Raw genomic sequence first — 13,816 nt, 5'->3', positions numbered from 1 at the left:
TGCATTTATGACAGTAAAAAATATAAAAACCGATCAAGCATATCTGTAAGATATGCTAGAAGAGTTTCCCTTGACAATGTATTTTTTTCTTAAGGGCTTTCAAATGGAAGTTATGTATATTTATTCTAACTGGCAGAGGAGACCCAAGGGAGTGGGAAGGAAGATGCTAATAGACATTCAAGTGAGGATGCAGCAAGTGCAGGGAGTATTGCACACAGGGGCTTTTCCAACCAGGTACAATGGATTTAGATTAACAGTCCAAATAAAAAGCCCTGTACTTACAGCTCAGCGAGGCTTCCCAGCGGGGACTCGTGTGGCTTGTCTCAAAGGAGCCATTAGAAATGCGTAGAGGAGGAGGAAACACTTATCCTTTGCCTGTAGCCCAGTCCTAAACGCCCTGTCACCCAGGGCTTGCGACCCTGCACGTCCCAGGTGTGCAGGGCTGGTGGCTGCACACCGCTGGAGAAGTCCTGCGTGGGATGCCCATGGGGCTGCGGTAGGGCTTGGGGTCTCCCGCTGGGTACCTGAGGGGGGGGAGTGGGGCTGGCTGACCCCCCAGCTCCTGCAGGATTGTGTCCCCATCGGCCACGCACTAGGGCAGGACTGGGGAGACGCCTGCTTTCTGGGCAACCAAAAGTGCCCCTGCAGAGCCCCGTCCCCATCGCCGAGTGTCCCTGTACCCACCGGCCTGAAGATGCTCAGGCCCAAGGCCTTCCTTTGGCCGGGGGGGGGGGGGTGTTGCCAGGCGGGCAGGGGGGAGCATGGAAGGGGGATTCCCACTGCTAGCTGCTCCCTGCAGGCAGAGCATTAGCTGCTGCTGTACGCTGAGAGGCCACCACCAAAATGCCGAGGGCTGGGGATGCGGGCGACTTCCCTGCTCGCTTCGGGGCGCAGGAGGGGGCGATTACCAACAGCTCGGCTTTCCGCTGCGAGCGGGCAGCCCAGCGCCTGCTGCGGATGATGCCCTGCCCTGTGCCAGCCTCCGCTCCCAGGTCCCACGCGGTGGGCGCACAGCTCTCCGGGGGGGACCCCCGCGCCCTGCCCTGCTCCCCGGGGAGGAGGACGTCCAGCCCCCGCGGGGAGAAGGCTCCCGGGAGAGGGACTCTCCTACAAGCGCCTGCAGAGGGACCGGGAGGGGTATCCCCGGGCTCCGGCTCCCAGCAGCATCCCGGGAAGCGGGTGCTGGCACGGCGGCTCCCTGCTCATCCCGGGATGTCGGCGTCTCGCTTCCCCGCTCGTCCCGGTGTGCCGCCGCCACCATCCCCGCTCATCCCCGCATGCCGCTGCTCCGGTTTGCCCTCTCGGTGCCCCGGGTGCCTGCCGCGCCCCAAGGTGCCGATCCCCGCAATGCCCGGGGACGCCGGTACCCCGGGTTCCCGGCGCCCCGGTCCCTGCTGTTCCCTGGGTTGCCGATCTCCCGGTTCTCACCGCCCCCCGCGACGCCGCTGCCCCGGCTCCCCGGGACGCCGCTGCCCCGGTTCCCCACCCCGCCCCGGGGACGCCGCTGCCCGCAGCCCCCGCCCCGCGCCCGGGAGGCCGGTGCCCCGGGTGCCCGCGGTGCCGGTGCCTGCCGCACCCCGGGTGCCGGAGCCCGGCCCCGCTCCGCCGCTCACCTGCCTCGGCGCCGCCCCCGCCGCAGCGTGCGCGCCCGGCGCGGAGCCGCGGAGCCCTGCGGGGCCGGCGGCGGCAGAAGCTCCGCGGGGCCGGAGGAGGCGTGCGGGGGGGGGGGGATCCCGCCCGCCGCCGCCCCTGCCGGGGGTGCCGCCCTCCGGCCCGCCCGCCCGGAGCCGCGGGGAGGCGAGGCCGGTCCGCGGTTCCCGGTCCCCGGTTCCCGGTCCCCGGCTGCCTCCGCCGCGGGCGCCTCGGCGGCACGATGGGGCCGGTCGCGTCCTCCCTCCCCCGCGTCCTCCGGGGCGGCTCCCGAGCTCTGTGCAGAGGAGAGGGCTGGGGATGCCCGGAGGGTGGGGGGAGCCCACCCCGTTCCCCGGGGAAGCCCACCGGCACCGCAAGACGGGAGGACGCGATTTCGCAAAACCGGGCGGGCGCGGCTCCGGTGCGAGGCAGGCGGCTTCCCCCCCGCGAAGGCAGCGATGCGGCGGCCGAGCGGGGCCGAGCCGGGGGCCGGCGGCGGGACGGGGAACCTGGGCCGGGCGTGGGTACCCCTGCCCCGTCGCCTTACCTGCTGGAAGCACCCTTAGCAGCCGGGAGAGCCTGCGGGACGGCTGGTGGGAGCCGCGGTGGGGGTACGGGCTTCACCCAGCCCCGGCCTACCCCAGCTCTTTGCAATGCTGCCCAAGTGGCGAGTGCTGCCCTCGGGGGGGGTGCTGAGCCCCCAGGACTATGTGGGGTGCAGCACGCTGTCCCGTGCCGTGGGCGTTCAGGCCGAGCGGGGCCCCGGCAGCGGTGCCGACCTGCGCCGGGCAGACGATGCGCCTGGGCCCTCGCCGTCGCCCTCCATGCGATCCAGCTCCATCTTCCTTCTCGGGACGGGGGGTGCGTAGGGCACTGGGGCAGCCCCCCAGAGAAGAGCCCCCCTGGCTCGCTGAGCTCCCCGTTGTCTCTTTAAAGGCTCATTGGGAGGTGGGTGAAGGCAGCGAGTCCCAGGCATGGCACACGCTGGATTTCAGGTCAGCGAGCTGCCACTGCCACCCAGGGCCATCCCCTCACGGCCCGGGGACCGCTGCAAGCACACCAACTCTCCCAGAAGTCAGCTGCTGGAGCAGAGAGACAGGAAAGAGTGGATGGGAGACCTTCCCGGGGTGACGGCCGGGACTGCATGTCCTTGCAGCGATGGCTCATTGCTCCGGCAGCCAGCACGGAGCTGCTGTGTCAGACAGGCAGCTCGCACGGGGCGAGAATTCACACCACCCTCCGCATCGGATCCATCGGCTTGCTGATGTCAGCCCGAGGGGCTGGAGCCTGCGGGCACTCACCCTTCTCCGGGCTTGCACGTGGCCGGCTGAGAGCTCTTTTTGGTGGCAAGCATCCTTCCCCCTGCCCGCACGCCCGCCTCCCACGGCCGCGTGTGCTGCCAGCCCCATCCCTGCGCCAGGCAGCGCTCGCCGCTGCGGGGCCATCAGTGTGTTTCCATGTGTGTGATGTGTCAGACTGTGTGTGCCGTGTGCTTGTTTACATGGGATAGAGGCAGCGGAGGAAGGGGGAAGGGATGACTTTGAGGGAGGCCTCAGAAATGAAAAAAAAAAAAAAAAAGAGGAGAGAAAAAAAAAACCAGCTGAGGGAAATTCCTCTGTTCTGTGATATGAAGCAAAAAGCATTTATTTTTATGGCAATTAGGGATGGCTGAGCATCCCTGGAAGCTGCAAGATAAACATGCCCAGCTTTGTCTGCTCTGGGCACTTGCAAGCCCAGCTTGCAGCGGGTGCTGAGCCCCAGCGGGGTGCAGCCCACAGGGTAGGAGGAGGGCTGGCTCCCACGTGGGTTTTTCTCCACCTGTCACTGACATACGGTGATCAGGGTGAATTTTCTTTTCCCTTCTGAAAATATTTCTCAGCCAGCCATTTTTCAGGGAAGGAGCCGTGCCTCATGCTGCAGGGGTACCCACTTTGTCTCTGCACCGGAGCTGCATTTATGCGCTGCCACAGACCTGAGCCCCGTCCCCAACAAAAACCAGCTCCCCTAGCACCGGGAGGTTTGCTGAGTGTTCCCTGAGCTGTGCAGAGGAGCTGAAGCGTGAGTGGGAAGCAAGGCAGGGAGTTGCCAGGGCTCTGCCCGTAATGCCCGCAGGCAGGAGGGATCACCCTGGGAAGGGGCTTGGGGAGACATGGAGGGGAGACACCTCCACGTCTCCCGCTGCAGCTCAAAGCCCTGGCTGGAAGCAGCTGCAGGAGAGCAAAGTTCACCTTGCAGGCGGCAGAGGCCCCATTTAGGCTTGTGCTGGCATCGCAGCATCCTTCAGAGGGGACTTGGCTGCAGCAGCAATGGTACCTGAGGTGAATTTTCCCTTTGCTGCACAAACTCAGATGCAAAAGGCCTGACTCTCCCATTAGCCGACCAGAGCTTGTTGGCCTGACTTCACACTGACACTGGCAAGCCATGGCAGGAGAGGAAGACTCCCATTTTAAGGCTCTTTCCCAGCGAACTGAGGTGTAAGGGCCCTTACTTGGCACAGCTGGGTTTGCAGCCGCGCTGGGAGGGCGCAGCTCCCCACGGCACGGGCCAGCCCCGTGCCTCTGCCGCCGCTCCTGAACTAACCGGCAGTGATGTGGAGATGGGAACAGGCAGAAAATCAGGTCAGCTGGAAACGCCTCGCCATCTCTTCCTTTCATGTCTCCCCTCATCTTCCTCTCTTGGGGAAGCCCAGGGGGGATTATGTCGATAACCACACGGCAAATCCTCCACGCGGGGATGGAGGGTGAAACCTCTTGCCGGGGTCTCTTCTGCAGTCTGGAAGCAAATCACAGAGGCAGGGTGAGTCTGAAGCCAGCAGCCATTTCAGTACTGCAGTGAGTCATCCCGAAAGGCGCTCAGCTTGTGGCAGCTCCCTTCCTTTCTTCCTTCTGCCTTTTTTTTTTTTAATAGCTGATGTAGCAATAAATTAAAAAATAGGGGAAAATATATATGAATATAGCATGTCTGCAGAGCTCCTTTAATTAAAAGAAAAATCTTCAAGCACTTTTCATCCCCTTGGACATCCGTTGTGAAAGGCCAGAGCCGCTGGGTACCTGCCACATGGGAGGGTGTGATAGAGCGGGGCGAGCACCAGCGCACCTGCGAGCGGAGGGGCATCCGTGGAGCTGGCTGTCAACGGGGGCTGATTAATGCTGGGGACATGAACACAAAGCATTTCACAAATAGTCCTTTCCAGAGGGAAAGAGCTAAATTAGGGCAGACACAAAAGCCAGCTCTTGCGTTTCTCAGTGGCAAAGACTTAATATGTGGGCTTTCCTTAATACTCTTTTTTTCCTGGTGGTTTCTGCATTTGCTGGTGTGTTTGTCCTCCCCGGCCTCCCACGAGCTCTGGGAGGGCATTGCTCCAGCCAGAGGGGTTTGGGCTTCTCCTTCCCTTGCCATCGGCTGTCCCCACGCAGCCTTGGCTGTCCCTGGAGCCAGCCCATGGGGTGGTGGGGAGGGAAAACCGAGCCGTGATGGCAGCATCCTCTGAGCAGGCGGAGGGGAATGGGGACCACCAGCTCTGGGCATCCCATCCCTACAACCCCCATCTTCCTCCCAGAGCCGCAGGGTGTCTGTAGGCACTGCTGCCCGGGGGGATCTCAGCCTGCTCCATGCCAGGAGATTATTTAACCAATCTCCTTCAGATCTGAGCCTCCCCCAAAGCTGCACGGGAGCCTTTGGATGCACCTGCAGCATCCAGCCCCCTGCAGTAAGATGACTGCATCACCATCCATCTGTGGCAGGCACGGGACAGGCTCTTGGTGTATTGCCTGGCAACAGCCCATGGCACTGACAGCCTGAAACTTTTCTGGCTTGGAGTTTGACTGAGCCCACTGGGTGCCTTAGCCAGGAAAGATTAATGAACATTTGCTGAACTTGCTGGAGACCTTGGCTTGTGGTTGCGCTCTGAAGCTGTAACCAGAAACATGAGAAAATTTGGAGTCGTAACACAGTGGTGGCTATTTTTGTATAGATGGGGAACCTCTGGAGAGGGAACAGGGAGATGCTGCAGTGTAAAGTCAGGTACTTCAGAGCAACGATTTACTGTCTGGAGGGCTTCCACGTGCCCTGAGGACATGCATTGCCTCCTGTGCTGCATCCCCTCCCTCCGCTCTGTCTCTGCCCCAGGTTGTTTCACTGCCCTCCCGCATCCAGGACACATCCTCAAAATCAAATTCAACAAAACCAAGGGCTCATCGTTAACCTGCTGGAGCATCACCGGCCAGGTCTTCCCGTGGGCCAGGCAGCCCTCTCCAGACCATTCCCAGCAGGGCTAGGAGCTGCTGCAGGCAGGGATGCTGGCAGAAGGGCAGGCAGCACGGTGTTAGGGGAGAGGTTAATAGTGAGGACTCGGTCTGTTCCCTGCCACCTGGCTTTGGTGCCCGAGTCAGCCCAGGCACATTTCATTTACTAGTACAGACAAAGCCACAGCAACTAATCATCATACCCAAGCTTGCACAGGCAGCACAGGCTCACTGCTTGCTTTCTCTGCCAGGAGAGAAACAGGTGAAGATGGAAGCACAAATTTCATTGTAATTAAATCTTACAATGTTGCAGGTCAAATCATGCGAGTAACCAAGAGTGCAGCCAAGCCTTCGACTCTCCACAGGCTCACGCAGTGCAGACACTTGCCCTGCACTTTGCTTTTGATAACTGTGCGCAGCCATGGCCATGGCCACGGAGGGAGCATGTGGTGGCTCCTGACCCCACTGGGCATGGCCAGGGAGGATGGAGCAGGGAGGTCCATCCCCTGCCCCTCTGCTGCCCCAGATATGGCACTGCCTTATAAATTAGTATTTAGTGATGATACGAGGAGACAAGTTGGAAATCAGTCTCTCCATGCAATAAGGGGATCAGGATAAAGTGAGATGCTGTTTCCCTGAGACAGTTGATCCTGCAGGTACTCTCATCCCATAGCAAACACAGGCGAGGGGCTGGCATCAGTGGGAGCAGGGGCAGTAAACCTGCCCTGGGGGTCTGCCTCTTCACCAGAGCTGGGGATGGAGACTGGCCACTGGGTTTGGGCCCCTTCAGCCCCTCCCTGGCTGTGATGAAACAGCTAGAAATTTCAAGCAAAAACTATAAACTGCTGATGAATTGTCACTATTGGTATTTTGCAGGTGGAAGTGCCCCAGTGGTTTGAGCACCCAGCTCCCATGGCAGCTCTGCCTCCAGCTGCCTCTGTGCTGGCAGGGGTGTGAGTGCAGAAGCAATTACAGCTGGAGATTAACAGAGCATGGGCTGAGGGGGAAGGGGCTTGCCCATCTCTGCAAGGATGCTGTCTTTTGGGCTCCCTGCAGGAGGTTTTGGCGGTGCTGGGGGTGGCGAGAGGGGCTCCGGTGGCAGAAGGCCTTCAGGTTTCGAGGCTCTAAAGGATGCTGGGGGGACTTGCTGGCTTCCTCCATCCCATCTCTGCCTCTCCCTCCTGCAGACATCATCCCTGCGTGGCAGGACACCTCGGGCCAAGGAGGAGGACTTGGGGCTGATGGAGCTACAGCATCAGCGATCTGCCCCACGAGATGCTGGAGCATTAGGGTGCAGGGTGGCATGTCACCCCAGAGCTCAGCAGCAGATCGACCCTGCCATGGTTCAGGGCTGGTGATGCACTGCTGGCCCCAGGAAGGCTGCAGAGCCACAGAGGTGGGAGCAGCAGTGTCTGACAGCTCCTTGGCCTCCTGATAGATATTCCTCTGCTGCTGCATGGAGAATTGCTGCTGTCTTCATGTCAGAGCCCAGATTTTGCAGTGCCAGCTATGGATTTTTCCCTGCCATACAGCTGGCCTGGCTGCTTGTCACCGTATTTTTGTAGTTTTGAGGATTTTTTTACCAGGAGTCTTTGAGCAAGCAGCAGAAGAGTAGCCAGGGATGCAGGGGCAGACCCAAGGACGAAGGTTTTCTGGCTGAGCCTGGCTGGTTAGGAGAAGCATGGGCACTTGCTCCTGCAAAATGCACACAGGATTCCATGCTTCATCACCTCCTTCCACCAACATTGCCATGTTGAGGGCACCCCTCACTCTTTCACTGATTTACAGAGTTCAGGGCTTGCCTTTTTAGGTAGATTCCGGTACCAAAAGAGGACACACCTACCTTCATTCGGAAGTCTTGGAGCAGTGGAAGAAGCATTTGCGGCCCAAGAAAATACCCGTTGGCGGATAGCCCATGCTGGGATACAGCGTGGCATCCAGGCAGAAGTACCGTTTGCCTGGGCTGTGGAAGGAGCCTCCTGATGACATTTCAGAAAAACATTTTTCTATTTTTAGTGGTCATAGTGCACAGAGCCAGGGAGTCAGTACATAAGTCCCAAGCGCTGGTCCAGCCCCATGCTGGAGACCGGGGCTAATGTGAAAAGCAGTCGTGCATCTCTGAGGATGCTCAGAGCAGCAGCAGGCTGCCCTGGGCTCATTAATGTGATCGAGTCACAGGAGCTCCTGAAGCAGAAAGGTATTTGGGCAATGGCCCACTGCCTGCTTTTGGTCTCCGCTCGGTCAGGCTCTGATTGTGCTGGGACCAGGGTATTTCTCTGACTTGCACCGTATCTCGGATTTGTGCCTTGAAGGTCCAAACCTCTCCATTTGCCAGCCTATGCAAGAACACGACACAGCGGTCTGCGATGCTGTGCTGCTTTTGCCCATCTCTCCCTGATTAATGTGAAACCCAGCTTCATGAATCATTCATGAAGCTTTATTTAGTATAATGATTTCTGACATCCAGTGCCTGGGAATAGCATTTTGGGACAGACCGTTTGCGACCAACGAACTCCAGAAATAATGAGCTGACGTTTATCCCATCTGAATCGGGAACATACAGAAGGGGAGGGAGAGGGGCGAAGCAGCCGTGCCTCCTTTGGAGGGAATCACAGGTTCCTCTCTAATTAGCCAAATGTGTAAAAGCTAAATATTGACATAGCTTTGCAGTTCCCTGTGTCTTGCAATCACATTGCATGTTATTAACCTACATAGTTGCCGGTGAAAGGAGCATCTGTGTGCGCCTTGGCACAGGCAGGGCTGAAGAGGCAGGAATTCCCCCGTGCGATGCTGCTGATGCTAACGGTGAGCTGGTGCCGGGACCCAAAGGAGCTGGGAAATGGCTTCCCCACTGCAGCTGGAGCTGGTGAGTGGCAGGAGCTCATCTGGGCTGCCCTATAGCATAAATAGCCCACCCTCCTCTTCCACAGCACTCTGCTATGGGGAGGTGCTGGTGTCAGCTAGAAGGGCCTTGCTGCAGGTGAGTGGCCCCATTTGGGAGGGGGTGTGCAGGTACCCCAGAGCCTGTGCTGGTGGGTTTGGGGGTGATGGTGAGTTTGTGACCCTGAGCTGGTCTGGAGTACGTGTGTGGCTGTGAGTTGGGATCTGTGCCGCAATTTGGTGCGTGAGGAGGGCTGTTGTAGGGCAGGTGCCTATAGGAGGTGCTTTGCTTGCTGCTGGTGCTTTCCTCTCTGCAAACTGCTTCATGTGAGAGTCTTCAAGTGCTTCGCCAGTCTTTGCCAAAGCTCTTATTTAGATAATGTCCCAGCTGCCTGGCTGACTCAGACATCAGCCTGTCTGAGGGGCTGTGAGTCTGGCCCTGGAGCCAAGAGCTAGGGCTGCAGAGAAGGCATGGAAGAGGGAACCCGGCAGCCCTGACTGCATTGCTGCCCAGCCTCCTGCTGACCTCCCACACATGCTTTCATGCAGTGTAGCTTACTGCAGAAGAAAGAGGTTTCTGTCTCCTCTGCCCTCTTTTTGGGGACAAGGGACTGCTGGCATGCAGGGATCTCCCCCAGCTACAGGGTGCTGCGAGTGCTTAATTTTTTTTGCCTTCTTTTCCTTTTGGTTCCCCATCTCGGGGAAGTCCTGCCAGCATCTGGCAGGCCTCCTTGGGTGTGCAACCTTGTGTGGCTGTAGCAGAGACCAGCCTGGTGAGGATTCCTGGTGGGATGAATGCGGAGATTGAGTGAAGCGGCTTGGCACAGCTCTGCTGCCTCTTGGCTGTCATGGGGCAGGCACCAGATCGAAGGGCTTCATCAGAAGCAGCTTGCAAGGCTTGGCAGCACTTTAGGCAGGAGATAAATCACAGCGGGCTGCTCTGGCACCCCTCAACCACAGTCCCTGCCAGATCCTACTGCTCTGGGGCTCCCCACCGTGCAGCAGCGGGCTGGGTGCGCTGCACAGCCGGAGTGATGTGCTGGAGCCAGAAAGAAGGGACAGGTTTCACCCCAGATGTCTCAAAGGCTTCCTGGTGGCAGGCGCAGCCTCCCTCTGCCATGCAATCCTGGGATGTGGCTCCCCCTTTGCCCTCCCAGCACAGTGGGAGCTGGTGCTGGGTGTTTCCCTTTGCTGTGTTTGGGGAGGGCACCCAGAAGAGCACTGGTACATCCTGGCCAGGCAAGCCAAGGCATGTTCATGGCAAGACTCCAGAGCAGGAAAAAGGCATCCCTGTGTCTTCAGAAAGAAAATGCTGGAGGGCATCAGCTGGTGTGAGACAGTTCTGGCCCTGACCACCCTCTCCCTGTGGCTGGAGGGTGGCTCGGTCCAGGTGAGGAGCTGAGTTTCTATAAATCATCCCACAGAAGAAAGCACAAAGTGAACTCATACATCTGTTGACCTTCAGCAGTGTGAGGATGGTTTATTTTTCTGCAGAGGTGTATATATATTTCTTTTATGGTGGGAACCAGAACAGTATTGACTCCTTTTCCCACCTGAAATACTGCTGCTTCTCTGCAGAGGAGAAGAGGGCTGTGTATAGCACCTGACCGTGGGCAGAGCCACTGCCGGGTGGATCTGCTCAGCCCAGTGCACTTTCTCCTCTGGATTTGATGCGATTGCTGCATCCTGCTGGGACTACAGTTTTCCATTCCTGGGCCAGGCTAGCTAAATAACCCTCCCTTTTCAAAGGTTTTTCAAAGCTGTAGTAATTCTTATTAAACTGGTTTGAATCATCTCTTGAAAAGGTCTCACATCACTCTTGAGCACCAAACTGTTCTGTATTCAGACCCCGATCACCCAGTTTCCTGAGCCAAAGCATAAAATGTGCAGGGAGAAGACTCCATGAAAATGTTAAAAATATGTTCAAGTGTGCAAGGGGTGTGCTGCAGGTGAGACCTTACTTCCCCATCCTCTGCCCTGTCTCTGAGTGGCTCAAAGTGCATTTCTCTGTGGAGCAAGGCTGCCTCGGTGATGCTGATGGCTCCCTGGGTAGCCACTCTAGATGCCATCCCCTGGGATGTCAGGGAGTGTTGGATATTTCCTTTGGGATTGATCCAAGAGCAGCTGGCCCCAAAACCCCTGTTTTGAGGGAAGATGGAGTAAGCCAGACCTGCCGTATGCAAAAGGAGCTGAACGGCTCCCTGCCACACAATGGTGCTGCTGCTGTGACATGCCATGATGGATGTTTCCAACCCAAAGCTGGGTCCTTGAGTGCAGCCTTTCCCATGTTCCCAGCACCAGACCTGGTGGGCTTGTCCCAGGAGAAGGTCCCACAGCAGCAAGTCCTGAGCTGTGGTAAGTCCCCAGGCAGAGAAAACGAACCCCTTCATTTCCAGGCTGCTGTAGACCTCAGGAAGCAGACGATGTGGGAAGAACCAACATAGAAACATCTCCTCTCTGGCACAGGACTCGCTGCTTTTCCTGCTGTCTTGCTGGCATGTACCTAAGACACAGAGGGGAATTCCCTTCCTCCCCAGAGACCTGGATCTAAAGGATTTACAGTCAAAGCCTGCTGCCAGGAGCTTACCACAGTCAGTGATCCTACCCTGTGCATGTTTTGGTGTGTTGCCCAGCTCCTCCCAGGCAGGTGCTGACTGCATGGGGGTTACAGGTGAGTCTAATCCACAGTGATGGGAGCTCCCCAGTACAGCTGTGCTGGCAAGCTGGGTGTTGCTGGAAATGCTGTGCATGGTGGTAGGGACCTGTGCCTGGGGAGAGGAGGGCAGAGGATTTGTTGATGCAGGTGGATGGATGTACCTAGTTGGTGAATTGCCTCAGGGATTTCTAACTTGCAGTGCTCCCAAACAGAACGCAGTAGGACCAAGGCAGGCCAGATGTCCCCATAGCATCCTCTGGCCCCAAAGCCATCTCCTGCCTGCCCGGGCCAGCAGCTGGGTGACAGCGGTGACATGGGCAAAGCTGGCTCTGTCTCAGGGCAGGAGGAGGGACCTCTCCAGACCAGCACATGGAGATCTGGAGGCCCCAGGGAGCAGTTTTTGGGAGGGTGAACCCTTCCCGTACTGCTGCTTTGCCCTTGTCTCTGCGGAGGACCTGCTGCACTGGGCACAGCAGCTGTTGGGCTGTGTGGGACCTTGAGTGCTGCCAGGCAAGAGGCACCCCATGTCTGGAGCTCTGTGCTTAATCAAACCAATTAGCAATTTAATCTTGTTAACAAACCAAGATAATTGCAGCATTATCAAATTAGCCAGCTGTATGGAAATGCTTGCTTAATAGCTGATAATAGCTGGTCCTGATGGGGGAAGGAGGGCTGTGATCTGTGACTAATGACTGGCAGGAGGTGTAATCAGGCTTCTCTGCCCTTGGCCACTGCACCAGCCTGGGCTGCCTTGGTGCGGGGATGGTCAGGGCAGTGCTGGGGCTCTGCCCCTGTCACCCCATGGCTTGTGTGTTCCCTGCTCAGAGGGGTGGGTTGGTGTAAGGATGGCAGAAATATTTTTCCCCCAGTAGGACACTGCACTGGTCAGAGCAATGTCTGATTTCACACTGAATTTAGCTGATGAGCTCCCAGCCCTTGTTCTGCCTGTCCCTGCCAGATCACCTGGCATTTCTAGCCTTCCCTGGTACTGCATGAGCTCTCCAGTTCTTTCTGCCCTCCCTTGGCTGAGCTAAGCAGAGAGGTGGTCTTTCACCACAGGACTTTTCTCAATCACTGAATAACTTCTTTGCCTCCCTCACTCCGGTACCTCCATGGGGGTGACTGTGGAAGGACTTGCTCCAGCAGATTCTTTCCCCAGCCTTGGCCAGGGAGCTTCCAGTGTCTGCCTTGGGCCATGTGAGATGTCGATTCCACAGCCAGAGGTTTCATCCTGCTGTATTTGTGGGTGGCTTAGATACCCGGCCAGATCATGCTGCTCTCCAGATTGCCTTGCTCGTGCCTGGCAGTGGGAATGACTAGCTCAGCCCTTACACGGCAGCAACTCCCGCAACAGGCACCTTTCAGGCAGTGCCTGCAGGATGCTCCTCCTGGGCAGGGAGGTGCGAGGGGCTGGGAGCTGGGCTGTTTGTGGGGTCTGCCTGCAGGTTGAAGGAGATGGAGGCGAAGTGCCTCCTCCTAGCCAGCCACCCAATGTTCCTTTCCCTCTGTTGTCCAGCACTCATTCATTTTCCTTTCTGTTCTCTCTAGCATATGTAGACAGAGCAGGCTCCTCTCCCAGTCTGGGCTGGGTCTGCTTGTTGAGAATATGATGATGGGACATGCAAGCCTGGCATCAGCTATGGGGCTGGGGAGGGGCTGGCAGGCACTGTTTGCTGGGCATCAGTGCAGGCTGGGTGATGCTCTGCCCCTGTAGCACACGGGGGCAATACCTGGCTCTGCCATTGCACTGGGCAGATGCCGGGCAGGTCCCTCGGGCTGCACATGATCTTTCCTTCTGTTTCTCAGCATTTCCTGATTTTTATTTTTTTTTTTTTGGCCCTGGCACTCAGCTGTACAAAAGTTACAAGAACCCCTTAGAGCTGTGGTTTTGTGCCCTGGCTTGAGGCTTTCCCAGGCAATTTTCTTCAGCTGAATTTTGCCCACCAGCTCAGGTTCAGTGAGGGGCTCAGCACCACTTGGGGTTTGGGTCTATGTAACCCCCCCTCCTCTGCCCTCCAGATATGCGCCCCAAGTGAGGTACCCACAGAGAGGCTTTGCCTCCTGCATCCCCCTGGGCAGGCAGGGTCAGTCCCCTTCCACTGTTCTGTCCAGCTTGGGGTGTCCCTGAGGGCACAGGCTGCTCTGCAGGGCCCCTCGCACCCTGCCAGGAGAGTCCGCTAAAGCGTCCCATCATGTTACATTCCAGCCCCTTCCCATCGCCTTCTCCTCCCAGGGTTTGTATGCCTCTGGATGGATTTGCTCCCCCAAGTCAGCCCCTAACCTCACTCTGGGTGCGCAGCTGGACTGTTTTCATCTTCCCCAGACAGAAAATCTGGGGTGAAAGCAGTAGAAGCACGTGCCAGGATGGGCCTGGAGAGAGGCAGGAGGAGGTGGGAAAAGGAGT

This window comes from Buteo buteo, chromosome 2, assembly GCF_964188355.1.
Source record: "Buteo buteo chromosome 2, bButBut1.hap1.1, whole genome shotgun sequence".
NCBI lineage: Eukaryota > Metazoa > Chordata > Aves > Accipitriformes > Accipitridae > Buteo > Buteo buteo.
The sequence above is the reverse complement of the archived record's forward strand: the minus strand, read 5'-3'. Positions refer to the sequence as shown.